The 26,856-nt window shown below is 52.1% G+C and overlaps 1 protein-coding gene across 21 annotated transcripts in view; it reads left to right on the top strand.

Moving 5' to 3' along the window:
• CAMTA1 (calmodulin binding transcription activator 1) overlaps positions 1-26,856 on the top strand; it is an 848,042-nt gene that overhangs the window by 665,682 nt on the left and 155,504 nt on the right. The window lies entirely within an intron of this gene.

Genomic DNA, 26,856 nt, shown 5'->3' with positions numbered 1-26,856 from the left:
GAAAATACACTGGAGTTCTGAAGGGCTACATTTCTTAGCAAGTCCCATTTCAAAGGGTCTGGATCCTGAGTCCGCAACCTGCTTTATACCTCTGCCAGCCTCCCCGATGCTCAGAACCCTGTTGTACCCCACACCCTCCAGGGCGAGTATAGCAAACCTGGACTTCTCAGGCCTCCCACTACATTTGGCTTACACAATGTTTTATAAAGATTTGAGCCAACATATGCAAATCAGGAGATTTCACACAAACACTTAGATTTCAGACTTTTCTTGAAAACCCAGAAGACCTAGTCTTGTTGGCCTGAATCCCCTAAGGGCAGCAGTAGACAGGAATTGCTGAGCAGCCACTGCTAACCCCATGAGATGGGATGGGGACCGTCAGCTCCCCAGGTCACGTCCTCCATGCTCCATCCTCCCGCACCATCCACCCACCCACCAATCCCGACGCCTGGGCCAAAAAGTAACTGCCATTTCTCATGGTGCACTGTGGTTTCTCTTAGAGAAATATTTCCCTCGACCCAGGCTTCTCTCAAAAGTGGGAAATGAAAGATAGAGCAAGCTGTCCATATGTTTCAAGAGTAATGTGCATGGCGTATTTCTCTGTGGGAGTGAAGAATATTCCTCCTGGGACCGTTGTACTGCACCATCCAGGGGACACGTTCACATCCATGTTTGCGGGAGCGGCGCCTCCCGGTTGCACACCACACTGCCTGCACTCCCTGGTTCCTGTGTACTTACCGTGCAAAGAGGAATGATGTCAAAATAATTCCGCTCCAGATGCCATTGCTCTGGCACATAGTTGGCCCACTTCACTCATGCGTGTGGGCAGACCCTCCAAGTTCTCATGGAAATTCTGGTGAGGCATGGTGAGAGCAAACAGGGGAGAGTGGGACCCAGAGACTGGCAGCCCCAGTGTGGAAGGTCCTCCACTGGCATCATGAGAAAGGCCTGGAAGGCAAGAGGGTGCTAACTAGATGGCCTCAGAGGTGAGATTCCAGGCAGGGGACCAAGCAGCCCCCTCTGCTGGGTGCATCATTATTACTGCATGGGCTGCCAGGCTGACTTCTGGGCCTCCTACAGAAGCCAGCAAGGATGCTGTCTCCTCTGGGAAGTCTTACCTTCCAGAGAGTTAGTCATGCCCTCCTCTGGGCTTCCTCAGAATCCTGCACCTGCCCAGCAAACATTGTGCGTGCTCCTCTGTGTACTGTATTTCTGTTGACATGATCTGGCCCACTGTGTTGTTCATGTGCCTGGTCCAGGATTATGTCCCCAGTGCCTAGGACGTGGGCTAGTGCGTGGCTAGGAGTCAATGAATAATTAATTGTTAATCAGATGGATAGAGAGATGGATGGAGGGATGGGTGGATGGAGGGTGTATGGGTGGAAGGAAGGATGGGATAATGGATGGATGGAGAGAGAACATAGAGGATGGAGCCCAGCATTAGAACTGGAGTACAGGGATCCCTGGGTGGCGCAGCGGTTTGGCGCCTGCCTTTGGCCCAGGGCGCGATCCTGGAGACCCGGGATCGAATCCCACATCGGGCTCCCGGTGCATGGAGACTGCTTCTCCCTCTGCCTGTGTCTCTGCCTCTCTCTCTCTCTCTGTGACTGTCATGAATAAATAAATAAAATCTTTAAAAAAAAAAAAAAAAAAAGAACTGGAGTACAAGCAGGGCTTAGGGTAGGTTCATTTCTGGAACCAGGTTTCACCAGAAGAACCTTGCCACTAAATCTCTGAGCTCCTGGCTGAGAGTTCTTGTATCCCACCACCCCACCCACCCAAAACAGTGGCCTTAGCTATGGGGAGTAGCAGCTGAAGGGTAGCAGTCCTGCTGCCCAGGTATCTGCTCTGCTCTCTGGCCCCCCTGGGCCATGCTTTCAGTAGATTTCTATTCTCAAGGACGCTTATAATTGGTGCAGGCAGTACCATAGGGCTTCATCTGTGCAGGACAGCTGCATTAGTTCCCCTCCCTCCTACCTCTATTTCTCACGGGCACCACCAGCCCGGACATTCGGGACTAATTGCTGGCCCTTCCTATTTGTGCAGGTGGGAACCCACAGACCAGTTGAAGATGAAAAATGCAGGAAGTTAAAGGCTTCTGAGGGATAGTCATACAGTCCAAGAAAGGTCAAGAAAACTATTGCTAAGATCCAAACACCAAGTGAAACTCTGGTCCTTGATTAATTGACTAAATCATAGAGGCTTTGACCTACCTCTCTGAAGTTTAATGAATTAGTTGATTAGTTGCACAAAGTTGCTTCGCCGCCCAGAGGAGAGAGCAGGTCACTGGTCTTTGGCTAATGGCATGCCCCGTTGAGTTGCTTCCAACTGCCCTACCACATCGACCTGGAGAATGGCGGGGTCCTCCTGTGCACTGCCTCTCACCAGCAGAGATGCAGGGGCTGTGCCGAGCAGGACAAGGTGACCTTCCTTGCTACCCCAGTTGTCTGTGGCCCAGATTTCCTGTTCTCTTCCTTCTCTGACTTCTTAATGTTTGTCCCTCCCGTCACCCCATCCCCACCCCTACCCCTGCCAACTTCCTTGTTCCTTCCCTGTGAAGCTCTGTTCGGAACTTGCTGTCTGACCCCCTGCCTGCTCCTCCCCTGCTCCCTGAAGGGAGAGGGGAGAGTGATACCCCCCAGGAGAGATCTCATCAGTGCTGTCTGGGCTCGGGGGAAAGAATCACCACCTTTGTCATAATTATTGATGGGAACTAGATTCGCTGAGTTAGAGGATGGGAGAAAGGTTGGTATTATGGGCATCGGACTTGCTTTGGTCAATAAAGCAAATTGGTTTAAGTGAAAATAAAGCAGCGTTCGCAAGTATATTAGAAGAATAAAGTAATTGCTGTCCAAGGTGCACAGAATATAAATCTGTGTGCTTGAAATTATTACAATGCGGTATTGATTACCTAGAGCCTGCCATTGCTTTTTAAGTTATAGCTTATTAAAGGGTGATGTGCCCAACGAATAACTTCCCCGGCGTGCACTATTATACACACAGGAGTTCCAGGGGCTCGCTGCCCTCCAGCGTGGCTGTGATCACGGGCTCACCCCTCCAGGCTCAGCCTGCTGGCACCGAGGGTCCCGCTCCCCTTCTGGGACCTTCCTGGATCCCAGGCAGAGGTCTGTGGGAAGCTCCAGAGTGCTTTTTTGTTTTCTCCTCACCAACAAGATGATAAGCCCATGGAGTCAGATACCACCTGTCCTTCTAACACTTCCTCTATGTTCCTTCGGACCCAAGCATCATGCCAGGATGGAGTTTGCATTCCATAAATACCAGTTGAATGTGAATGAATGGCCTTGTTTTAAGCTTTACCCTTTATTGAAATTTTTTAATTACATAAGCACAGAATTATTATAACAAATTAATAAATTATTTTTAAATATTTAAAAATACTTTTCTAACCATTAAAGTTAGATATGCTTGTGGTAGAACAATGTTTTTAAGATTTTATATATTTATTTGAGAGAGGGAGAGAGAGAGAGAGAGTAAGCAGGAGGAGGGGCAGAGGGAGAGGAAGAGAGCGGAGCTCAACATGGGGCTCGATCTCATGACCCTGAGATCAAGACGTGCAATGAAATGAAGAGTAGGATGCTTAACCAACTGAGCCACCTAGGTGCCCCTCATGATAGAACATTTATAAGTTGCAGAAAGCTATTAAAAAGATAATAAAGATCACCTATCGTCCCATCATCCAGGGATAACCCCTGTTCACGTGTTGGCATAGTTCCTGTCAATCATTTTGCCATACTCATGTATGTCAATTGTTTTTATAAAATTTGTAATATGAAATCTATGCAGTTTCATATTTTATATTTTTTCACTTGCCATTATATCAACAGGCTTTTCCCTTGTCATGCAATATTCCTTAAAACATTTTTAATAGCTGCATAAAATTCCATCTCATAGAGATACTATAATTTATTATTCATTCTAATAAATGGCTAGACATTTGTGATTCTTCTGGTGTTCAGCAATGAATAATAGTCTGACGGACATTCTTATTGACAAATCTTTTATCTCATGCCCAAGTATCACAAAAGGGCAAGTTCTTTCTTTTCTTTTTTATTGGAGTTCAATTTGCCAACATATAGCATAACACCCAGTGCTCATCCCGTCAAGTGCCCCCTCAGTGCCCGTCACCCAGTCACCCCCCCACCCCACCCCCGCCCACCTCCCTTTCTACCACCCCTTGTTTGTTTCCCAGAGTTAGGAGTCTCTCATGTTCTGTCTCCCTTTCTGACATTTCCCACTCATTTTTTCTCCTTTCCCCTTTATTCCCTTCCACTATTTTTTATATTCCCCAAATGAATGAGACCATCGAATGTTTGTCCTTCTCCGATTGACTTATTTCACTCAGCATAATACCCTCCAGTTCCATCCACGTCTAAGCAAATGGTGGGTATTTGTCGTTTCTAATGGTTGAGTAATATTCCATTGTATACATAAACCACATCTTCTTTATCCATTCATCTTTCGATGGACACCGAGGCTCCTTCCACAGTTTGGCTATTGTGGACATTGCTGCTATAAACATCGGGGTGCAGGTGTCCCGGCGTTTCACTGCATCTGTATCTTTGGGGTAAATCCCCAGCAGTGCAATTGCTGGGTCGTAGGGCAGGTCTATTTTTACCTCTGAGGAACCTCCACACAGGTTTTCCAGAGTGGCTGCACCAGTTCACATTCCCAACAACAGTGCAAGAGGGTTCCCCATAAAAGGGCAAGTTCTTAATGCAACAGCCGGTGGCAAATATTCCTGAAAGAGCCAGTTTGCATGTGCAACCTACACTAGGTTTAACGTTCTGCTATCACATCTCTGAAATTCTTAATGATTCTTCGGCAAGGGATCTCATGTTTTCATTTTGTACTGGGACCCATAGATCCTGTAGCCAGTAGCGGTTATGGAACATTCTTTCCCCTGGTGTGGAGGCGTCAGGGCCATCTCTGGCCATCCAGGGCCTTGTGCAGGGTCTTGCCTTTTGTTCCCGTGAAAGCACCAAAAAATGCACATATTACTGTGGTCATGTGTGTCTCATTTTATCTTGCTTTTTATTTGAACCATAATTTGCCTACGCAGCATTTTGTTTGTGTTCTTTGGAATTTCTAATTGCCCCCTTAAAAAAACTTTGAAACAATCACAAGCTAACTAAAAGGTTGAAGGGATAATTCAAAGAAATTTGTCCTGAGCTATTTGAAAGCAGTCAATCTGATGCCCCATTACCTGAGAACAATTTTGTGCATATTTCCTGCAGACAAGAGCATTCTCCTACATAACCATAGAACACTCAAAATCAGGAAACTAACGTATATGTTGCTACTGCCTCATCCTCAGTAATTTTACCAATTGTCCCAATAATGTCAGCATCACATGTCACATTAGTGGTCATGTCCTTCAGTGTGGAGCAGTTCTTCTTTCTATCCTTGACATTCAGGATCTTGCCATTTTGCAGATTCCAGACCAGTTATTTGTAGGTTAACTCTCAGTTTGGGTTTGTCTGATGTTTGCTCGTGAGTAGATTCAGGTTGTGCATCTTTGGCAGGAATCTCACAGAAGGGATGCTGAGATCTGCTGGGTGGTCCAGGACTTCTGTTTGCGTACTTCTTCTCATGTTCACTCAGATCACTTGATGAAGGTGGTGTCTCAAGGTTTCCCCACAGTAAAGCTACCCTTTTCCCCTTTATCATAAGTATTTGTGGGGAGGTCCATTAAGCTCATATAAATATACTATTCCTCATCAAACCTTTAGTTTATTTATTTATAATTTTATGGACTCCTAATGTCATTATTCCATGGGTTCTATCATTATTTATTTTGATGGTTGGTGGGTGCTCATTCAAGCTGGCTTCTGTGTCATTTCATAGGACATCATTCTCTGAGAACTTCCTTGCTTTCTGAACAATATCTTTCAAGAACATCTTGACCTCTCTTGGAATCAACATATCTCCCAAGAAGCCTGGTTCCTTCTAGCGGGAGGTGGTATTCAGAAGCCAAGATCTGGGCATAAGTGTGTTCATTGTTGTTGGAATGTCACTACTCCCAAACCCTCTCAATGGATAGAGCCGGGGAATATATGTTATAATACATACAAGCATGTGAATATGTACACATGTTTACATCTATATTTCTGCATGGAGGTAAACATTTTGAAAACCATTAGTTTATTCTGATTTACCTGATTCCAGTACACCACTAGAGAACTCATTCTTACTTTCTCCCTTGTGATATTTGTAACTATCTCCTCCAATAGTAAGAAACCTGTCTCCTATTATCCTTAAATATGCTTACACTTTTGATCAATCTCCCTGTTTACAACCAATCTCACATCTCTGCCACCATCTCCTCCCCAATGTGCACACTCTCCTCACCCACCAATATGCCTTAATGCTATTGTTAGAAGGATTCTGAAGTCTGCAGGCTCAGGGAAAAGAGTGATGTCATCGATTAGCCATGTCTGCCACAGATCAAGGAATAGGATGTATGGAGCAGTCTGCCATGCATAAGCTACCTCTGACTTAGGGTAATCAATAGGAGCATCCATATTATATAGATGACCATATAATTTTCAGAGACATCATTGATAATTACGACGGGGACAATAGGTATCAACCAGGTCATCTGGTCATCCTATGTGTTGGATATACCAGGAAGGCACAGTTCTGAGTATGTTCTTGTGATCTTTGACCTTCTTTGTCAGGGTCACACTTAATCTCTGTAGGTCACAACAAAGTTCCCTCACTGGTTTCTTTCCAGCTCACTGCCCCTCTTATGTAGAATGGGAAGGTCCCTAACAAGACTTTGTCCTAACAAAGTCCTAACAAGTCCCTAACTTTATTAAGAATAAAGTTGACCCTGCCAGGTAACAGTGGCTCATACCCCTTGCACCCAGACCTCTTCTTCCCAGATCCATCAACTGCAGGTGGAGTTCTTGTCTCAACCTGGAGGAGCCCAACCCTTTCTGCCACCTCCCTATGAGGAGTCTCTTTTGGCTTCCTTCATAGAGTATGGACAAAGGAAAACCTCTTTCCACTAAAGGAGCCCTTGGATGGAGCACCTCCAGTTCATTTTAGTAGACTCTTGTCTGATTACTGATTGGAACAGGTACAAGGACTGTCTGTGCCTGGGTGTTTCACTGAATGTTCTGGAAAAGAACCGACTGGCCTGGAATGGCCAGATGTGACTTTCACCCTCACACAGAGAAACATGTCTGAATTCAACTAGTCAGTGCTTCCTGTGGTCTTTCCCGTTTCTCTACCCCAGGCTGTTCTGCCTCCCCCACCCCCCAAAACTCCCACTCTGCTCGGGAAAAGGTGGCCATCACATTCTGAGGCCAAAGCTGAGTTCTGGAGGCTGACCAGAGGCTGCAGGGCAAGTGCACCTGTGTGTGTGTGAGGTGTGTGTGAGTGTGCCCATGTGGAGTGTGTGTGGTATGGTGTATGGCATGTGTTGTGTGTGTGCACACATGTGGGGGTGTGTGGGGGGGTGTATGTGTGTGTGCCCATGTGTGTAGTGTGTGTGCACCCATGTGGGGGGTGTGTATGGAGTATGAGTGGGTGCCCCCGTATGTGGGGGGTGTGGACACCCATATGCGGAAAGTGTGTAGAGGTGTGTGAGTGTGTGTTGGGAGAGGGACATGCCACCCACCCAGCAACCCCCCAGCATCCAGTCTCCCAGGACCTTGTCTACCCCCCTCCTCCTGATGGAGGCCCAGCACCTGCCCTCTAACTGATGGGTGGGACCCTGAGCCCAGGTTCCCAGCAGCCCCTCCCTACTTGGAGACCTCTGGCTGCAGGAGATTCCTGACTCTCCAAGGGAGGGAGCTAGGGCTCTCCCTCAGAGCCTGGGCCCTGTCCCTGGCACAGCCCTGCTGCAGCTTGACTCCCTGATCAGCTGATTCCAGCTGGCAGGGCTCTTCTCAGGGGCTGGGACCACATCTTAGGCTCTCCTGTAGGCCTGTGGCCCCAGCCCAGAGCCCACCTCAGGAAGAGCCCTAAGGGAGGAGATTTACGTGGGCCTGGGACTCCAGTGTAGACCTGGGCAATCCTCACCACAATCCTGGAAGTAGGCATATCCTTCTTCCAGACATGGGGTAAGAGCAGCTCAGAGAGGTTTGGTGACTTGCCAGAGGTTACCCAGCCAGGAGAGAATGGAGCTGAGATTGAAACACTGAGCCCAGTGCATGCCCTCAGCAGAGCAGGGAGCAGGGCCAGGAGCAGAGACCCAGCTCTCCACAAGTAGCCTTCCCAAGGCCATCCCAGTGCCCCCTGTGCTCTGGTATAGCTTTGGAGCTGAGGAAATGATTCTTCTGCCACATGAGGCAGTGTCTCTGGACTCCTAATCCCTGACCTCACTCAGCCTTCTTCCAAATTTGGTAAAACATGCGGAGGCACATGGTGCCTCCATTGCCTCCACCCTCCGAGGGGCAGTGGCTGGTCTTGTGTACTGGTAACAGTGGCCACACCAGCCCTGGCCACACCCGGGAGGGAAACAGTGCTGGACACCCAACCTCGGTGCCCCAACCCCTGGGTGGGACCGCAACAGAGCACCGGCCAGCAGGAGGGGCGGTGGGGGGAGGCTCAGAGGCTGGCCACCAGGCCTTCCTGGCCCAGCCACTGGGAGTCCCATCCACCCTGGGTTGCCATCCGCATAGTCCAGCAGGTTCCTCTTTTCACAGAACAGGTGAGGTCTGGCTTTCCTACTCACGTTCAAAGGTTCTGGGTTCTGAAAAAGCCTGACAGCTCCCTGAAGATGCAATGCAGCAAACAGGAGTAAGTGACAGAGCAAGGACTGGTGAGGCCCCCACAGCAGGCCTCCAGCATGGCCTCCCCAGAGCCCGACAGGCGCCAAGAGGGGGCCAGGCCAGTGATGGCAGTGACAGCCCTCGGGGGCTGTGGGCCATAAGCAGGGGCTGAGCAGGAAGCCTTTGTGGAGGCTTGGGGGACGGACGGACCATGTGGGCTGGAGTGGCCACAGTCTGGCCCCTTTGCAAAGCGGTAAACTGCTAGGGAACAGGACGGTGGAGGAGAAGAGCATGGTGGCAGGGAGGGAAGGAGACCGAAGCCATCCGTTCATGGCTGCCATCTGTCCTGGGTACTGTTATGCACAGGCCGGGCTGTAGGACTGGCTGCCCTGGGGGCAGGGGGAGCACCCCCACCAGAGTGGGGCTTGCAGCTGGTCCAGAGAAGGGTGAGGGTGGGAGAGGGACAAAGCTCTATGCCTGGGCTATGTCTGCTGCCCTCTTAGCCCCCATGTGTCCCCATCCCTTCAGAGAGCCTGGCTCAGAGCTTGAAGCCCAGAAGCTGGGATAAACAGGATAGGTCACTCCCTGGGAGTGCTGAGGGAAAGTGCCAGGACCCCTGGGCCAGCGGCTCTGAGAAGAGATTCTGCAATCAGGAGCTTGGCGTGGGATCCAAGGAGAAGGGAGGGAACTTTCTGCAGTGAGGGGGAGCCAGGTCTGAGCTAGCCCCTCAAGGGTCGAGGATTAGACGACAGGCCTGTGGCGAGCTCCGGGACCAGCATGACCACCCGCCTACCTTCGGGGAACGTGTCCTTAGGTCCTCCAGCCTGGCACACTGTGACCAGTTCTGCACCCTGAATTCCCTGGACAGGTGCTCTCTTCTAGTGCAACTGCAGGGAGGGGTCTGCAAGGAGACAGAGGGAAGTGAACATCGAGGATGACCCGGGTGGTAGGTAGGAGCCCCAAAATGCCTCAACAAAAAAGGCAGGGCCAGGAGGCCTTCCTGGTGCCTTTCAATCTGAGACGGCATCCCCCTGGCTGGCCTGGGGCTCAGGAACTCCCCAAACCTGGTCTCCCCTTCTGCTCCACCCTGTGGCACCTGCAACCAGTCATTTGTGAGTGTCTGCAGAGACCTACAGGCACCGGACAGCATCCTAGTTGTAACTCAGGCAGGCCTGGCCTCAGGGAATTTTGGGTGGGGCGAGAAGTCATTAGAGATGAGATCCCAATGTTTCCTTCAGGTAGCTTCCGCCACTTTAGCCCTGCATTCCAGGGGCACCTGGAAGGATGCTCTGGATGGCGACACTGCTGTCTCCCATCTTAGTTCTGAGCCACTTGCCCTAAGCTCAGGGATGAGGAATCCGCTGGCTCCCACCTACCCCTCCCGTGCCCTGGGCAGGCATTACTAATGGATCTCAGCAGTCTTTCCTGCTCAGCCTGCATGCAGTCCCAGAATCCTTCTCAGCCTGGCCCTGCAGCGCTTGGTAGAAGCTGGGAATAAAATAGAAGCATTTGACTCTCCCTGGTCCTACCCCCTCCTGTCACTGTCACCAGACAGCTTGTTGCTGGCCCTGTGCTCTTTCTCCCCTCTCCAACCTCACACAAACGCTGAGCTATCCCTCCCAAGTCTCCTCAGCAGCCCCCTCTGACCATCACTTGGGGTCTCCCCCTCCCCTAGGACATAAGCTTCCATGACCTGCCAGAGTGTCCCCAGCTCCCAGGCCACCTATCCTTGGCTTGCTCCATCGCCAAGAACAGGATCCAGACCTCTTGGGGGACAGAAACAGAACCCAGCTGATTTCCCAAGCCAGATGGTGGGGACTCACATCTGAGAGCTGAATTTTTCAGATTTTTTGTTCAAGCAATCTGCTAATGGAGGCGAGAACAAGGCTCACACAGTCATCAGCTGCCTCTGTCAACATCGGGTAATGATGTGCGAAAGCTGGCACCTCACAGTAAACTGTGAGCCTCCAGATATTCCCAAGCACCTGCAGCCCCGGTTGCTCTCCAGCCAAGGGGGCGAGCCTCGGCAGCACCCCGGAGGCCTGCGGAGGGGTGGGGCTGCTCCGGGAGCGCGATGGGACCACAGCTTTGGAAATCTATTTATGGGGCCCGCAGAGCTCTCCCTTATTTAGAACCAGAGAAGACCGACAGCTCCGATTGACATAAAACACCACAAAAAGCAAGGGACCGTTTGTTTCCATTTTTAAAGTAGTGACGCTTTTCGAGGAGAGCACGTGGGCAGGACCCTGGAGGGCGGCTGGGACCAGAGCTTCTCCACACCTCTCCACCCCTCCTGCTGCCACCAGGCCAGCGCAGCCCCCTGGCCCCCTGCCCACCTGTGACCCCTGCAGCTCTTCTCTTCTGCCTTCACCTCTTTTCCTTCCTGAAACCCAGGCGATACCTTCCTGCAGGCCGACACTGTCCCCATTTCATAGGGGACGGAGCCATGGCCCCAGCACATCAGCCAAGCACCTGGACATGTCCCCCCACAACGGGCCTAAACCCCAGACATTTGCCACTCCTCTTTCACTTTCTATCCCCAAGTCACCACCAGGTCCATCCATCCATCCTGCTTCCCCCCCACCCCCACCATAAGCTCAAATCCAGCCATTTTCTGCAGCCCACTATCAGCCCCAATCCATACAATCATGATTCTTCTGTTTCCAATTGTAGCTTTTTTAAAAAAAGATTTTAATTATTTATTCATGAGAGACACACACACAGAGAGAGGCAGAGACACAGGCAGAGGGAGAAGCAGGCTCCATGCAGGGAGCCCGATATGGGACTTGATCCTGGGACCCCAGGATCATGCCCTGGGTCAAAGGCAGGCTCTATACCGCTGAGCCACCCAGCAGTAGAGGGAGGAACTAGGAGGAAAAGTTTCTGTTGTTTTGAGCCACGCAGTGTGTGGGACTTTGTTAGGGCAGCTTGAGGTCACTAATACACCTCTAACCAACCTGCAGCATGAAAAAAGCCCCTCCATTGGACCCTTTCACCCCCACCTTCGGATACTGGTTTTTAGGGCCCTACTGGGCTTAAGGCCCACCCTAGTTCAGGATCACCTTGCCTTAATTTATTGATTAGATCTGCAAAGATCCTATTTTCCAAGGCAGTTCACATTCTGAGATCCTAACAGGATCCCCTCCAATTGTTGCTTTTATTGATATTTGGGTATGGTGAGGCCAACAGAGCAGGAGATTATTGCCATTTAAAAGACTTTGTTACTCACAGTTCCCAAGGCAGTTGGGGCATGCCACCAGGCCACGATGGGCCATGGGAGGATGAGGACCAAGGTCAGTCAGGAGGCAGAGGGATTAAGGGAAATGTGAGTGAGAGTCTTCATTGTGGTTTTGTAAGAAGAACAGGAGAGGCAGGATAGGTAGGTTTAGAGTTGGCTGGTTTGAGCATTTTCAGTGGGTTCTGGGGCATAGGGGCCCTTTTGTTGTCTATACCTGGTACTGGATGATTAGGGCAGGGGAGAGTGGCCTGGAATGTGACAGCCTGATAGAAGAGGTTGGGGCTGGGGGGCATTGCTCTCGATCAGCTGGTCTCATATGAATGAAACCTGTGCCCTCAAGTTAGTCATTTACCACTTCTCACAACTGGCTGGCTGGTAGGTTCTCCAGTGTGCTCCATCGAGATGTGCACATGCACGCGTTCCCTGGAATAATCTCCATCAGCCTGGACCTCATGCCACTGCTCAGCCTTCCAATCCCTGCAGAACAGTGCTCATGTAACCAAGCTCCTGTCCCTGGGTGTGAGGCCTCAGCTGGTGTGAGTCCTAGATCCAGATCCCACCAGACTGTGCACCTGCCAGGGCATCCCCAGCAACTATCACAGACTATGGCTCATGGCAGACACTCCCTAGACATTTCTAAACCTGTGGGCAACCCTGAAAGGTAGGTATCCCTGCTTATCCGCATTCTTCAGATGAGCAGTTGAGTCTTGGAAGATTTAATGGCTTCCAGGTCATGTGGTTAGAAAGGAACAAAGCCTGGGTTTCAGATGAGGTTGGTGTTACTTCAAAGTCCCTAACCTCTCGGTACTTGGGTGGCTCAGTCGGTTGAGCATCTGACTCTTGGTTTCTGCTCAGGTCATGATCTCATGGCTCGTGGGTTCAAGCTCTGCATCAAGGCCTATACCTGACTGCAGGCTGTGAACTCCAGGCTCCCTGCTCAGCTCAGCGCAGTCTGCTGGCCCCCCTCCCTCCCCCTCTGCTACTTCCCCACCCCACTGGATGGGGCCACCCCCCCCACTCAAATAAATAAATAAATAAATCTTTTTTTAAAAGTCCATAACCTCTCAATGTGCCCCTTAACAGTCCTTACCCCCAGGGGTTATCCTTTTTGGGGATAGTCAAGGCCCAGCCTCCAGGGAGACTATGCCATACCCTGAACCCACCTTCCAGGCTCTTGTATCCTATTTTGAGCAACAGAAAAACCAGTATCCAAAGGTGGAGGTGGAAGGGTCCGATGGAGGGGCTTTTTTTCATGCTGCAGGTTGGTTGGAGGTATATTAATGACCTCAAGCTGCCCTAACAAAGTCCCACACACTGTGTGGCTCAAAACAACAGAAACTTATTGCCTCCCAGTTCTGGAGGCTGGAAACCCAAGATTGAGGTGTCAGCAGGGCCATGCTCCCTCTGAAGGCTCTAGGAAAGGATGCTTCCTTCCTTCTTTCAGCTTCTGGTGGCCATAGAAGGTCTTTGGCCTATAGACACAACTTTGCCTCCCTCATCACGTGGTCTTCCCCCTGTGTGTCTCTCTATTTGTATCCAAATCCCCTTCTCCCTGTAAGGACACCAGTCCTACTAGACTTAGGGCCCACCCTAGTTCAGGATCACCTTGCCTTAATTTACTGATTAGATCTGCAAAGATCCTATTTTCCAGGGCAGTTCACATTCTGAGATCCTAAGTGGACATGAATTTGGGGTGGACACAACTCAACCCAGTCCATTGGGGCACCGAGTGGCCTTGACATGGGCCCCATCAGATCCCACAATGTCCAAAATGGACATGTAATAGCACATAAAGGCCTCTGCTGGGGGGTGTCTGGAGCCCTACCCCCAGCTCTCCATCCCTGAGCCTCACTTTCCTGGCAGACAGTGAAGATTAAACTAGGCATTTTCCCCAGCTGTGATGTTCTAGGGTCCAGAATGATCCATAGCCTCTTTCTTCATAGGTCTTTATCTTTTTTCAGCAGAAAAGCCAATGAAAGATGTAATTGCCATTGCTTTTAACAACCACTGGTGCAGTAATACCCATTTCAGGGTAAGATGATAGGAGTCAGTGGGAAGACTCAGTCCATGTCTCCCCACGGCTCCTTTCAGTCATTTGGTTGCCATGTAGTTCTTGAGCACCTGCGTGCCAGCTTCTGGCCTGGACCCGAGGGTCCTGTGAATGAGACGGACTCCGACCCTGCCCTCAGTGCACTTACAGACTCAGCCCCTGAAGTCTAGAGGTGGAAAGTGGTAGCAAGGCCGTGCCGGGCTCTGGGGGAGCCTGCCCTGTCTGTCAGCATCTGAAAGGAGGGAACAGGCCAGGGAAGCTGCCTGGGGCCACAGCCGGGAGAGGCAGGAAGGAGGCAGAGGATGAGCCCGATGAGCTCCTCCTCCAGTGTTGCCCACCCCACCACAGCCAGAGCTCCTGCGGCAGTGCCCCCACCCTCCAGCCTCAGACTCCCTCTCCCTGCCCTTGTAGGGAGTCCTGAGGCAAAGTGATAACCAGGACTCCTGCATGCTTGGCTCCCCGAGCCATCCTACTGAGACTTGGCTTTCCAGGCCCACTGGGTCCCAGCAGCCTCTTATCTCCTGCTTCCCAGAGTCCTGCTCACCCCAGCCCCAGCGCGCCTGGCCTCCATCCCTCCGCCCAGCCCCAGGCCACAGTTCTGGGCAAGGCTGGATTCTCTCCTGGAATAGCTGGAGCTTCTGTTTGGGCCCAGAAGGAAGAGAGGGATCAAAGCTCCAGAGGGTGAAAGGGGAACAGGCAGGAGCCCCTCTGTACTGGGCTCTCCTCACGGAGGCCCTGGGGGCCAGGAGGGAGCACTCTGTCCACCCAGAGCAGGAGAACCTGCAGAGCGCAGGCCTCTGCTCCCCTGACCCCAGCAGAGAGGAGGGAATGCTTTGGGGTGGGGCGAGGAGGCTTATTATTATTATTTTTTTTTTTTGAGGAGGCTTATTTAAATGCATTTAGGGACTCCCCATTGTCCCTTCCAAAACTGCCTCACATCCACCAGGGCTGACTGGCCATGAGTGCATCCCTAGGATGGAAGAGGCGCCCAGAAGAAAGCAGGGGCTCCCCGGTTAGCCCACACCCAGCCCCACTGTGTCTGCAGGCTATTCCGTCCCCTCTCCAGCAAAACCCATCCCGCAGCTGTGGCAGGAGGCCACCAGAATCAGAGAAGGATTTCGGCAGCTGTAGTCATTAAGATAAAAGTCGCGCTAATGACTCGAGTGTTATTCAGTTCTGATATCTTAATTTAATTGGATTTTTTTAATTAAGAAAAAGACCCATAATCCTGCCAGCACCGGGCTGGTGCTGCCTTTTCAGAAGTTAACCTTGGGGGCTGGGCCCCAGAACCTCCGTCCCCCCTGCTGAGGCCAGGGTGGCTGTGGGAAGAGGGACGAGGGGGTCTGGGGGTCTGGGCCAGGAAGGAAGCAGGAGGCTGCTCAGAGAGAGAGGGCCAAGGTCTACCCCTCACAGTGCAGCTCAGGAGGGAGGTGGCAGCTGGTGTGGATGGCGCCGTCTGCGCCCAGGAGGCCAGACATGGGCATTGCTGTCACCCCCCTGACATGGGCCCTGAGTGGTGGCTCTCAGGAGCCCTGGGCCATTCTCTGTCCCCAGACACAGGCCTTCTGCCTCCCATCTGTCGCCCAGCAGCCCTGTCCTTCTCAAGGTCATACTAGCTCTCTGGAGCCCAGGGATGTGCCCGGGAGAGGGGGCTTGCTGGCCTCCCTCAGGCCTCACGCCCCCAATGGCAGTGGCTTCCCCTCCCGGTTGTCCTCCCCCGCTGGGCTGCCCAAGCCAGAGGCTGCTTGCTGACCATGATTGATGGTTTACCAATAGGAGTGGAATGAAGTTTTAATAGTCTCAAATTAAAGGATCAGGGAGCAGAGGGATCAGGGAGCCTGGCTGTGGCATTCCTGTCTTCTCTGGGAGCAGAGCCTGGAACGAAACAGAGGCCCTGTTACAGCCACAGGCCAATCTGGAGAGGTGGGGGGGCCTGCCTCTGCCACACAGGGGGTGTAGGGGTACCCACGGCTCCCTGGGGGTCCAGAGTAGAGCCCCGTGAGTTTGGAACCTTCACTGAAGAAGCTCGCCATGGTCCAGGCTGAACATCCAGCCTTTGAGAGGTAAATGAACACACAGAGACATGGGTCCTGGCTGGAAGAAAGTTCTAGAAGGAAGCACAGGTCAGTGAGTTTCAGAACATGTCTGGCTTCTTGGATGAAAGCTTGGTTCTCTGCTCTTCATAGGAAAATGCAATTTTTTCTAATTTGGAGATTTGGGGTGAAATAAATGCACATTCCTCCAAAATCACTCGTGACTGGAAGACCCTTGGGCCCAGGCTGACAGTAAATCTAAATGGGATTTGATGTCCAGCTGCGGCAGGGCGGTTTCTCCCTTTGACCTTCTGTGGGGTTATGGTGCACACCCAGATGGTCCCTTGACCCCAGGGGAGAGGTGAGGGAGCCAGGCGTAGGTAGTACCTGCATGGGGACCTGCCACCACTTCCTTGCAGCCCCACTGCCCCTGTGTCCCTTCGTGTCCCCTGAGACGGGGACACTGGGCCCACATGCCCAGATACCCTGCAGCCCAGGCCTCTAGCCCTGAGCCCACTGGAGCCCCACAGAGGCTTACTGTGACCCGCAGATCACTCATGTGGTGTTGCAGGGAGCCAGGGCCCAGGACAGGAGCTTTCCTTGTCCCCTCTGGCTTTCGGTCCCCTCTTCTGTGGACAACATGAGCTGTCCATGACTCCATCAGACCCCAAGGAGACCTGCCATCTGAGCTACAGCCGAGGCCCAGCCTGCCCAAAGCCACCATCAGGGCCCTCGGATGCACAGGGCCAGACAGGGCTGGCTGGACCAGCAGCATGAGCCGGAGTGTGACCTGATGATGAGTTTGAAGGTCACGAAGCAGATATGCATTTCAGCTGGTTTAAGACAGTGTCACCCACCATCTGCTCACTAACGAAACCACTAGAGTTGCTCTATCCGATGCGCCTGGCTGTGCCCTCAACAGAGAGCATCGAGAGCCTGGGAAATGGGCTGGGCAGGTGCTGGGAAGAGAGAAACATGGGGGCTGGGAACTGGAGCCTAGAGAAGCAGGGTCAGCAGTGTTGGAGGTTGCCAGCAGGAGGGGTGGCGTGTCAACCTCACAACAGCCACCCCAGAGGCCTAGGGATAGGAGTAGCCACTGCAGTTAATACAAGAGTGAGGGCCAGGGTCTGCACTGAAAATCCCTACCCTTGGGGATCCCCGGATGGCTCAGCGGTTTAGTGCCTGCCTTCGGCCCAGGGCATGGTCCTAGAGTCCCAGGATTGAGTCCCACATCGGGCTCCCTGCATGGACCCTGCTTCTCCCTCTGCCTGTGTCTCTGCCTCTGCGTGTGTGTGTGTGTGTGTGTGTGTGTGTGTGTGTGTGTGTGTGTCTCATGAATAAATTAATAAAATATTTTTAAAAAAAGGAAAGAAAAGAAAATCTCTACCCTTCACTTTCTAGGCCGAGCGACTCATTTCATACATTTCATACTTTGGCAAGCATATCCCAGGCACAGCCAAGTGCTGGTTGGGGGTAACCAGTGGGCAGGTAAAGGGGTCCCATCACACTACCCCCCAGCAGCATATCTGATGGTGGCCCTGGAGAGCCCCTCTGCTCTCTACTCACCCATGGAGGCTGAGGTCAGCACTCTCAAAGGAGCCTCCAGAGGCCCGTGGGGGTGAGGGGGGAACAGAGGGATAGGCAGCCAGGCGGCAGACAGGAGGCCTCCTCTTACCATTCCCAGTCCCCGCAGGGTTGCACACCGCCTGCCTGTGGTAACACACTCTGCATCTTGCAGGATGAGCAGAACCTTCCCTGAGCACTCACCATAGGCCCGGGAGGGATCGGGAGACGACAGGAGACAGTAGGCCCCTCCACAGAGCACTGGGAGGCAGAGCTGGCTGGGCATGAAGGACCCCCTTCCCCGGACCCAGGGGCCACAGTCCTAGAATGACTCCTCCCTAGTTCCCAGAGTCAGAGGGCTTGTGGGTCCAAGAGACTAAGCCCTAAGCTCTGCTTGCACTCTGGCCTGACGAAAGCAGCATCAGTGCAGAGGTCACAAGCATTTGTCCCCAACCACCCCGCTTCTGAGGTTCCATCACTCCTCTCTCTGCCCAGGGCTGTGTCCTGGCTCTGAGAGCCAGTGCAGTGTCTGGAGAGAGCGCCAGGGAAGTGGAACTCAGATTTCCCCCATCAGAAGCTGTGTCCCAGATGGTGGCTCAGAGATGGGGCTCAGAGGAAGCGCTCTGCCCTAGGAGTAACTGCCCAGGGCCCCCTGCCGGCCTCATGCCTGCCTCCAGCCTGCCTGCAGCCTCTGTCTATGCAAGAGGCCAGGTCCCTGCTGCCTCTGCGTCCCGGGCTTCCGCAACCTGCCATTGCAAACACAAAAATAAACTTTAAGGAATGTGCATTAGACAACTGTTACTCAGCATATTTTATGGTGTTTGCCTCGGTTTGAATATGTAAAGGCACTAAGCTGTTTAATTCAGCATTTTCCTGCATAGTTTAGAGGCATAACTCAGTTAGGTGTCAGCGGCTCCTAGCAGCAGACTGGGAAGACCCGGCAGTTTGGGTAATTTAAGCTTTGTTTGCGCCGACGCCTGAAACTTCTGCTTCTTTCTCTGCCTTCATCCCAGTTGGCTGAGTGGCTAAGCCGGCTCCCTCTGCACCCCAGCCCCTCCTGCTCCCCCTCACGGCGACCTAGGCCCCCTGACAGGTTGTCGTAACTCTGCTGTCATGCTACCTGCACTTTCCAGAAATGTTATCTCCTCTTTTTCGGAGGTGTCACCCACTGCCGTTTGAAAAGACACTTGAGTTGTTGCAGGATGTTGCTCTGATGGCTTATCTAACGCAGGCTGGCTCCAGAGAAGGCCTGGTTTCTGCATCTGGCGTTAACCCCTGCAAGGCCGGACAGTTGGCTCCCCAGCCCTGTTTTCTGCTCCCCAGTGATGCCCAAGGGAGACAGCAGCTGGCCCTTGAAGCCCCAGCACCCCTGCAGGCCACAGATGCATACATTGCTGAATCTCCTGGTGCCTCCTGCTCCAGGGTTAGCCAGAGCTCCAGGACCACCCACCCCAGTGGCCTTAAATCTGATGAGGTCTGGGGTTACCAGGCCCATCACAGAAACTTTTTGTGAGTGCCCCCTCCCTGCCTTCCAGAGAGAGCTCTCTCTTGCCCACCCTGCAGAGGCCCCTGGAAACATCCTGTCCCACCCCTATGCCCAGGGTGACCTCAGCCCGGAGCTGGAGTATCCCAATCGTCTGTCCAAGGATGTTGCTACCCTCAGGCACCCAGGCAGCATGTGCCCAGCCCACCTTCCCATTCCCTCCTTCCCTTCTGGATGAGCCTCACAGGTGAGGGCAAGTGGGCAAATGGCCAGAGTCCACACGGGTCCTCGACCCAGCTGACCCCAGCGGCTACTGAGTCCAGGTGAGGGTCTGTTGCAGCACCTTCTGCCTGGCTGCTGGCAGTGAGCCCTTCCCAGCCTGGCCCAACTCTTCTCCAAGGCAGGGGACAGGGGGCAGGTTCTCAGAGCCGGGCTGTGCTTGCAGGTGGCTGTTTCAGGTGGTGGGCAGAGCTGGGGCCTGCAGGGTGGCAGGACCTGACTCTCCCTGTGCCCTCCTATCATCATCATCACCACCGTCACCACCATCACCATCACTGCAGCATCTCGGTGCAGACAATGTGTCCCAGATCACAGCCACAATGGCCAAGTCCCCTTAGTCAGGAGATGCACAGACAACGAGCTCTCCCACTCAGCTAACTGCCCTGCATAATCCTTTTAACTCAGTGGAAAATTTTCTAAAATCATGTGTCCATTTCTCTACCTTTCTTAAAGGCAGTAGAGTGATAAAAAAAAAATTACTTTTGCTTTGATAAGTAGGGATCCTGGGAGGCGTCAGGGCCACCATGCTTAATCCCACTAAGACCTCTGGTGGGACAACAGGGCTCTCCTGGTGGGCACTGTGTGGATCCTGAGGGTCTCTGCAGGACCTGATGTCCCTCACACTACCTCTTTCCTCTGACCCAATCCTAAAATTCATGCAGGAGAACTCCTTTGCCCCAGCTTCTGGCTGTGATTTTTGATGAAATATGATCCTTGACAGGACTCCCATATTCTACTGTGGGTCATTTGCACTGTATGAATTAGGGCCCTTTTAGAGAGAGGTGGGAGAGCTTAGTACTTAGGGGATAGGGAGATGGAGAGAGGAAGCATGGGGGGGGGGTGCCGGGTGCAGGGGGGTAGCTAGGGGCACACTCTTGCCAGTCCCTGCATGTACCCACGGCTAGCCCGGGGTGTCCACAGTCAGCAGCAGAGGGGCAGTCTGGCTGCATGTGACCTCAGCCAGGGACCTGGAAACTGTTCTGATATTAGTTTTTAATTAAGGAGATTTGTTTAGTGCTATTAAACTTTGTTCTGAGAGTAGCACCTTGACAATCAGTTAATCTGGTCTGTGCTCTGAGCCTGGCGCTGCCCTGTTTACCAAGGTCAAGGTACTCATGGGCTCTGTGGGGTCAGCACAGGCCCTGCCCAGGACACCCACCTCCCCCTCCCCAGGCCCAGTCACTGGCAGCTGCAATGGGCCATGCTTCTGTTTTCTTTCTTTCTTTTTTTTCAGATTTTATTTATTTATTCATGAGAGACCCAAAGAGAGAGGCAGAGACACAGGCAGAGGGAGAAGCAGGCTCCATGCAGGAAGCCCGATGCGGGACTCGATCCCAGGACCCTGGGATCACGACCTGAGCTGAAGGCAGATGCTCAACCACTGAGCCTCCCAGGTGGCCCTCCCCATTTTTAAAAAGATTTTATTTATGTATGCTTGTGTTTTCCACCACCCTCAGCCCTGGAGGGAAAATTGTTGTTGCCAGGGTCCACAGGGTGGAGGGAGCTTGGGGGTCCTAGGGAAAGATTCAACCCAGCTCCCCCATGAACCGGGTAGGTGAAATCAGGGGGCTCCTTTACCTCTCTGGCCCCCCAGTTCCCTCAACTGCAAACAGAGGCCATCATCATAGTCTCAGTAGTGCTGTGGCTTAGTCAGCTCAGAATGCTGCAACAGAGAAACATAAACTGTGGGGGCTTCCACCATAGGTATGTCTTTCTTACAGCCCTGGAGGGGGGAGGGCGTCCACGGCATGCTGTGAGAATTCAGTGGGGTGGGAGACGTCCAGTGTCCCTCCCAGAACCAGGCCTATGAGTGCCCAGCAGCGACCTGCCCCATCCTCACCTCCTCCACCATCTCCAAGGGAAAGGGATTTTGCTGAAGAAGGCAGAGGGAAAGGAAAGACAGAATGAAAGGCCACGGGGGCCGAGGGCTTGTCTGATGAAAAACCAACTCTGTGCCTCAGCTATTGTGCAGATGCCCCCCTCACTTCCCTCTCGGCCCCAGCTCTTCTGGAGGCTGAACTCATCACGGCCCGACTCCTGGTCCGTGTTCTGCTAGAAAGCATCATCTTCATTTTAAGGTGTACTCACCTTTCTGGTTCTAAGAATCTCTCCCTGGACCAGGCCTCAAATCCTGGGAGCCAATGGAGCGGCATGCAGGAACGGGGGTGAGCGCCCTGCAGGGGGCTGGAAACTGGGCAGGAAGATGGGCCAGGCACCCCGCTGAACCCTGAGAGTTCAGGGATCCCACCGTCCCCATCACAGCATGCTTGCAGCTGGACGGCGTAGTGGACTTGACCAAGAGATTTCACAGGATGTGCAAGGCCCCCTGGAAGAGGAGATTATTCCCATTTTAGGGTCAGAGAAACTGAGGCTTTCAAGAGCGAACTGTCTCATCGGCCGCAGCCCAGGGGTTCCGCCTTTGCTCCAGGGCCATGGCAGCTTCCCTCGCCATCCTGACATGAGCTGTATGGAGTCTCCAATTGGGGGACTTTGACCCCCCAGCTGCCATAACAGAGTACCACAGATGGGGGGGGGGTGGTGCTTGAAACTATGCAAACACGTTGTTTCCCAGTTCAGGAGGCCAGAGGTCTGAAGTCAAGATGTTGGCAGGTTGGTTCCTTCTGGAGGCTCTGAGAGAGAACCCCTCCCAGGCTCCCTCCAACTCCTGATGCCTCCGTCAATCCCTGGAGTTCCCTGGCTTATAACGGTATCTCTAATCTCTCCCTCCATCTTCCAAAGGCCTCCTCCCTACGTGTCTCTCCTCTTTACATTAGACACTGGCCACTGGATCTAGGACTCCCCCTAATTGAGTATGACTGCACCTTAACTAATTACTTCTGCAAAGACCCTACTTCCAAATAGGATCACATTCTGAGGTTCCAAGTAGATGCAAATTTTGTGGGGATGCTGTTCAACCCCCACCGGCTAAGTGGCAACATCTGTATGCTTGTTGGTGAGGGCCTGAGGGAAGAAGAAATTGGCCGAAGGGGGCAGGGGCTACCCATAGGCTGGGAACCCAGGTTGTGCCCAGAGCCTTCAGTGCATGAGCCACTGGTGTGGGAACCCACCCAGGCCAGGGCCCCGGTCTGACTGCTGCCAAGACCCAGAGAGGGCCCAGGGCACCCAGCATGGTGCCCACCAAACAGGAGTGAGGCCACCGAGGTCATGACGGGAGAGGACGCGATGTGGCGTGCTGAGCTCCGAGCCTTGGGCTGGGGGCTGCGAGCTGGTCGCCTTAGCCTGTGAAATAGGTCTTCAAAGCAGACATTTCCCAGAGTTATCAATTACTGGAGAACCAGAGCACTGTCTGAAAGGAATGGAATGGCAGCCCCTCCTCCCGGGGTTCAGGCACCTGGTGAGTGAGCCATAGTGTTGGGGACACTCGAGCCTCATTTGCACAGCCCTGGATATGCAGGGGATGCTCCCTGGCCAGCTGAGTGGAAAAATAAATCACCTGAGGGGCTGACTCAAGCCAGTCATTTTGCCAATGAAGCTCTGATAACTCACGCTGGACACGGCCCCCGATCGATATGCCTCTATTTTTAACTCTGGGATCAGCAGGGTCATTTTCCAGAAAGGGAGGGCTGTTTACTCAGCTCCCTCTCCGTGCGGACGAGGCTCCCTGGCCAGCTTTGGCCCTCACCCCAAGCTGCCCCCCTGCCTCACCCTCCCCACCTTCCTGGGAAAGGTCAGATTTCAAGGCTCAGCAGAGCGAGGCAAGGGGTCAGGCTGGCAGAGATGGGGCACGAGTTCCAGCTTCCCCCAGTTTTGCTTTGTCAAGTCCAGCCAACTTGGTGTCCAGCTGCTGGCATCATTCACAGACTCCAGACACCCAGTTTTTGGCTTACTCTGAGGCCTGTGGTTAGGGAGGCCCCTGGAAAGGACCTAAGTGTAGACCCAACTCTTATTAGTAACCCCAGTGGCACTCACACTCACATGTTGCTCTCTGCTCTCATGCTGCTTCATGCCTGTCCCCTGCCTCTCTATGCACACGTTCTCGAGTCATCAAATTCTGTGCCTCTGAGGCCTCAAAGGGGTTCATACGACTGTCTCAGAGGGCAGGGAGGGGCCCATGAAATAAACCACATGGAGGATTTGGCTTTCTGTCCCAGGCCAGTGGTAAATGTCAGCTGACATCTTTTGAGGATACTTTGCTAAGCCTCATAACCTTGGGAGCTGAGGTTTGAACCCAAGGTGAGATTCAAGCTTGACTCAGAGGCTCGGCTATGCCTCTGTCTGTACTTCGCTCCTTCATCCTACACTGCTCTAGTCAGCCTCTCTTGGGATGGGTGCCTTCTTATTTTTAGTGCATTAGGATCACACCCACCAACAGACAAGTAGGGCAGTGGGTTGGGCCTCATTCCAGGGGCATGGGCTCCTTACAGGGCTAAATCTCTCCCACTTGTTCAAGGCAGGATCCTATTTACAGAACAAAGATCTAGAGTTTGCAGATGGCCTGTGGTATGCAGAACACTGGGCCTGGAAGAGGAAAGAGAGCTCTAAGCCTGGCTTTGCCTCAAATGGCCATGTGATCTTGGGCCAGTCACTTCCTCTCCCCAGGCCTCAGTTTCCATCCCAGCAAAACTATGGTAAATAAAATTTTAATAACATTGCTTTTAATAACATTTGTCAAGAGAGAGTCGGAGTTCTGACACAGACAGAAAAGATGCTGTGATCAGTTAGCAATGTCTGGCACAGATACAGGCAGGGGATATGAGGTGTACTTATCATTTATCATGCACTCGGCAGGACCATTCTCCATAATTGCTAAGGGCCCCTCCCATTCCTGCCTCCCTGGATGCTTCAGGAAAGGAGGTGGCAGAGAAGAGTGATCAAGGCAGTGAGGCAAGCACATAGGCCTGACTGCAGGGAGGCCTCACATTGGGGTGCAGGACAGTACGAACGAAGCACCTTAAGATGCAGAATGGGGCCCTATTATTTATGGAGAGCGCTCAGGGCAGGCACCACAGTTTACAGGAGCAACACTAGGGAGCCAGTGACAGTCCCTGAGAAGGGGCAAGACACCATGAAATTCATCTCTTAGAGAGATTAGTCTAGCAGGGGCCTGTAGGGTCCACCAGGGGAGGGAGGTAGAAGGATGGCAGATTATCACCTGCTGCCAAGGGTTTGACTCGGAGCTCTGAAAGCAGTGGAGGGCGAGGGTGGGGGAGGTATATAAGGGCAGTAAGAATGCAGCAGTCCCAGGACTGCCTGACGTGAAGTGTCAACAAGGCCAGCACTGTATGTCCCCTGCTGGGAGATTAGAGGCCCATGGAGATGGTCCTCAGAGCCCTGTCATCTCTCCCTGTCCAGGACCACAGCCTCCCCAGGCACTCCAGAAGCATATCTGGTGTGTGGAGCGCAGCAGGCCCAAAGTCCCAGAAGCTCCAACGCCCCCACCCCGACCGCCCGGTTGTGTTTATTATTTATTTTAAGATTAATGAGCTTTGAGGAGAAGCCCCAGCTTCTCCTAGCTGGTGCTCTAACTTCACCAGGCTGCCGGGCCAGGAGGGACTCAGGGAAGCCAGGCCGGCGGGCATCACAGCTGCGTGTCACCAGCACAGGCCAGCGCGCCCCCTCATGGCTGGCTGTGACAATGCAGGGGCTTCACCCACTGGCCATTCTATCAACCCTCTTTTTTCCCCTCTTTTATAAAATTTAAATTCAATTCATGAACTTATAGTGTATTATTCGTTTCAGAGGTAGAGTTTAGTGATTCATCAGTTGCATATAACACCCCGTGCTCATTCCATCAAGTGTCCTTAATGCCCGTCACCCAATTACCTCACCCCCTCCCCTCCGGCAGCCCTGTTTGTTTCCTAGAGTTAAGAGCCTCTTATGGTTTGTCTCCCTCTCTGATTTTATTTTATTTTAACTTTCCCTCTCTTCCCCTATGATCCTCTGTTTTGTTTCTTAAATTCCACATGAGTGAAATCATATGATAATTGTCTTTCTCTGACTGACTGGTTTCACCTGCATAATACTCTTTAGCTCCATCCACGTCATTACAAATGGTAAAATTTCATTTTTTTGATGGCCTGAGTAATAATCCATTTTGTATATACCACATCCTCTTTATCCATTCATCTGTCAACAGACATCTGGGCTCTTTCCATAGTTTGGCTATTGCTGAAAATGCTGCTATAAACATTGGGGTGCAGGTGCCCGCTTTGGATCACTATGTTTGTATCCTTGGGGTAAATGCCTAGTAGTGCAATTGCTGGGTCCTAGGGTAGCTCTATTTTTAACTTTTTGAGGAACCTCAAATCAGCCCTCTTAGAGGGACACCTGAATCCGGACACAAGCTTGGGATTTTCTTTTGGAATATGAGATGCATTGTTTTTAGCATCAGATTTCCTTCCTAACTGGAAATGCTTCTGGTGGTATAAAAATGCGTTGGTTTTCTTTACACCCACACCAGCCTGTATTTCTTTTAAAATGGTCTCATGAGGCCTTGGTCTAAAGCAAAGGTCAGCAAACTTCTTAAAGGGTGAATTGATCATTCTTTCCTGCCTCGTGGTCTCTCTCACAACTATTCTGCTCTACTTTGTACCAGGAAACAATACAAGTGTGAATGAACAGGTGTGGCTGTGTTCCAATAAAACTTTATTTACAAAAACAGGTGGCAGGCTGGATTTCACCTAGGGGCTAGATATAGCATGCCAACCCCCTGGTTTCAAGCTTCATTTCCAAAACTGTATTGTGAGGGCACTCGTATTTGCTGTCCCATAAAAACAAGGTTCTGTGATCAGCTGGCTTTGGGAAACGCTGGATAAAACAAAGTTTGTCAGGTTTTCCTAAAAATATGTTAATGTTACATTGAGAACCCTCAAGTGGGGTAAAAGACCTGCTCCCCACTCTCATCTGACTGTAGAACCCTTGTTTCCAGAAGGACCTGGTAACTTTGTTTCTTCTTTTCCTACATGTATCTGTTAACATCTCTCTTTTGTTGTTGTTGTTGTTGTTGTTGTTGTTTAAAGACTTTATTTATTGGGGATCCCTGGGTGGCTCAGCAGTTTAGCACCTCCTTCGGCCTGGGGCGTGGTCCTGGAGTCCCAGGATCAAGTCCCACGTCGGGCTCCCTGCATGGAGCCTGCTTCTCCCTCTGCCTGTGTCTCTGCCTCTCTCTCTCTCTCTCATTAATAAATAAATAAAATCTTTAAAAAAAAGACTTTATTTATTTATTCATGAGAAACAAAGAGAGAAGCAGAGACATAGGCAGAGGGAGAACCTTCTTCTCCCTGTAGGGACCCCAATGCAGGACTTGATTCCAGGACCCTGGGATCATGATCTGAGCTGAAGGCAGATGCTCAACCACCTGAGCCACCCAGGTGCCCCTGTTAACATCTCTCTTGATACAATTTAGGAAGGGTGGACACAGGAGCGGAGGTGGGCTCCTCCAAGGGTGGGGATGAGGAGATATGGCCTGTAGCAGAGCTCAGTACACAACAGATCCATGACTCTCCTTT

Source organism: Canis lupus, chromosome 3 (genome assembly GCF_048164855.1).
Source record: "Canis lupus baileyi chromosome 3, mCanLup2.hap1, whole genome shotgun sequence".
NCBI lineage: Eukaryota > Metazoa > Chordata > Mammalia > Carnivora > Canidae > Canis > Canis lupus.
Note: the sequence above shows the minus strand (reverse complement) of the source record. Positions and strands in the feature narration are given on the sequence as shown.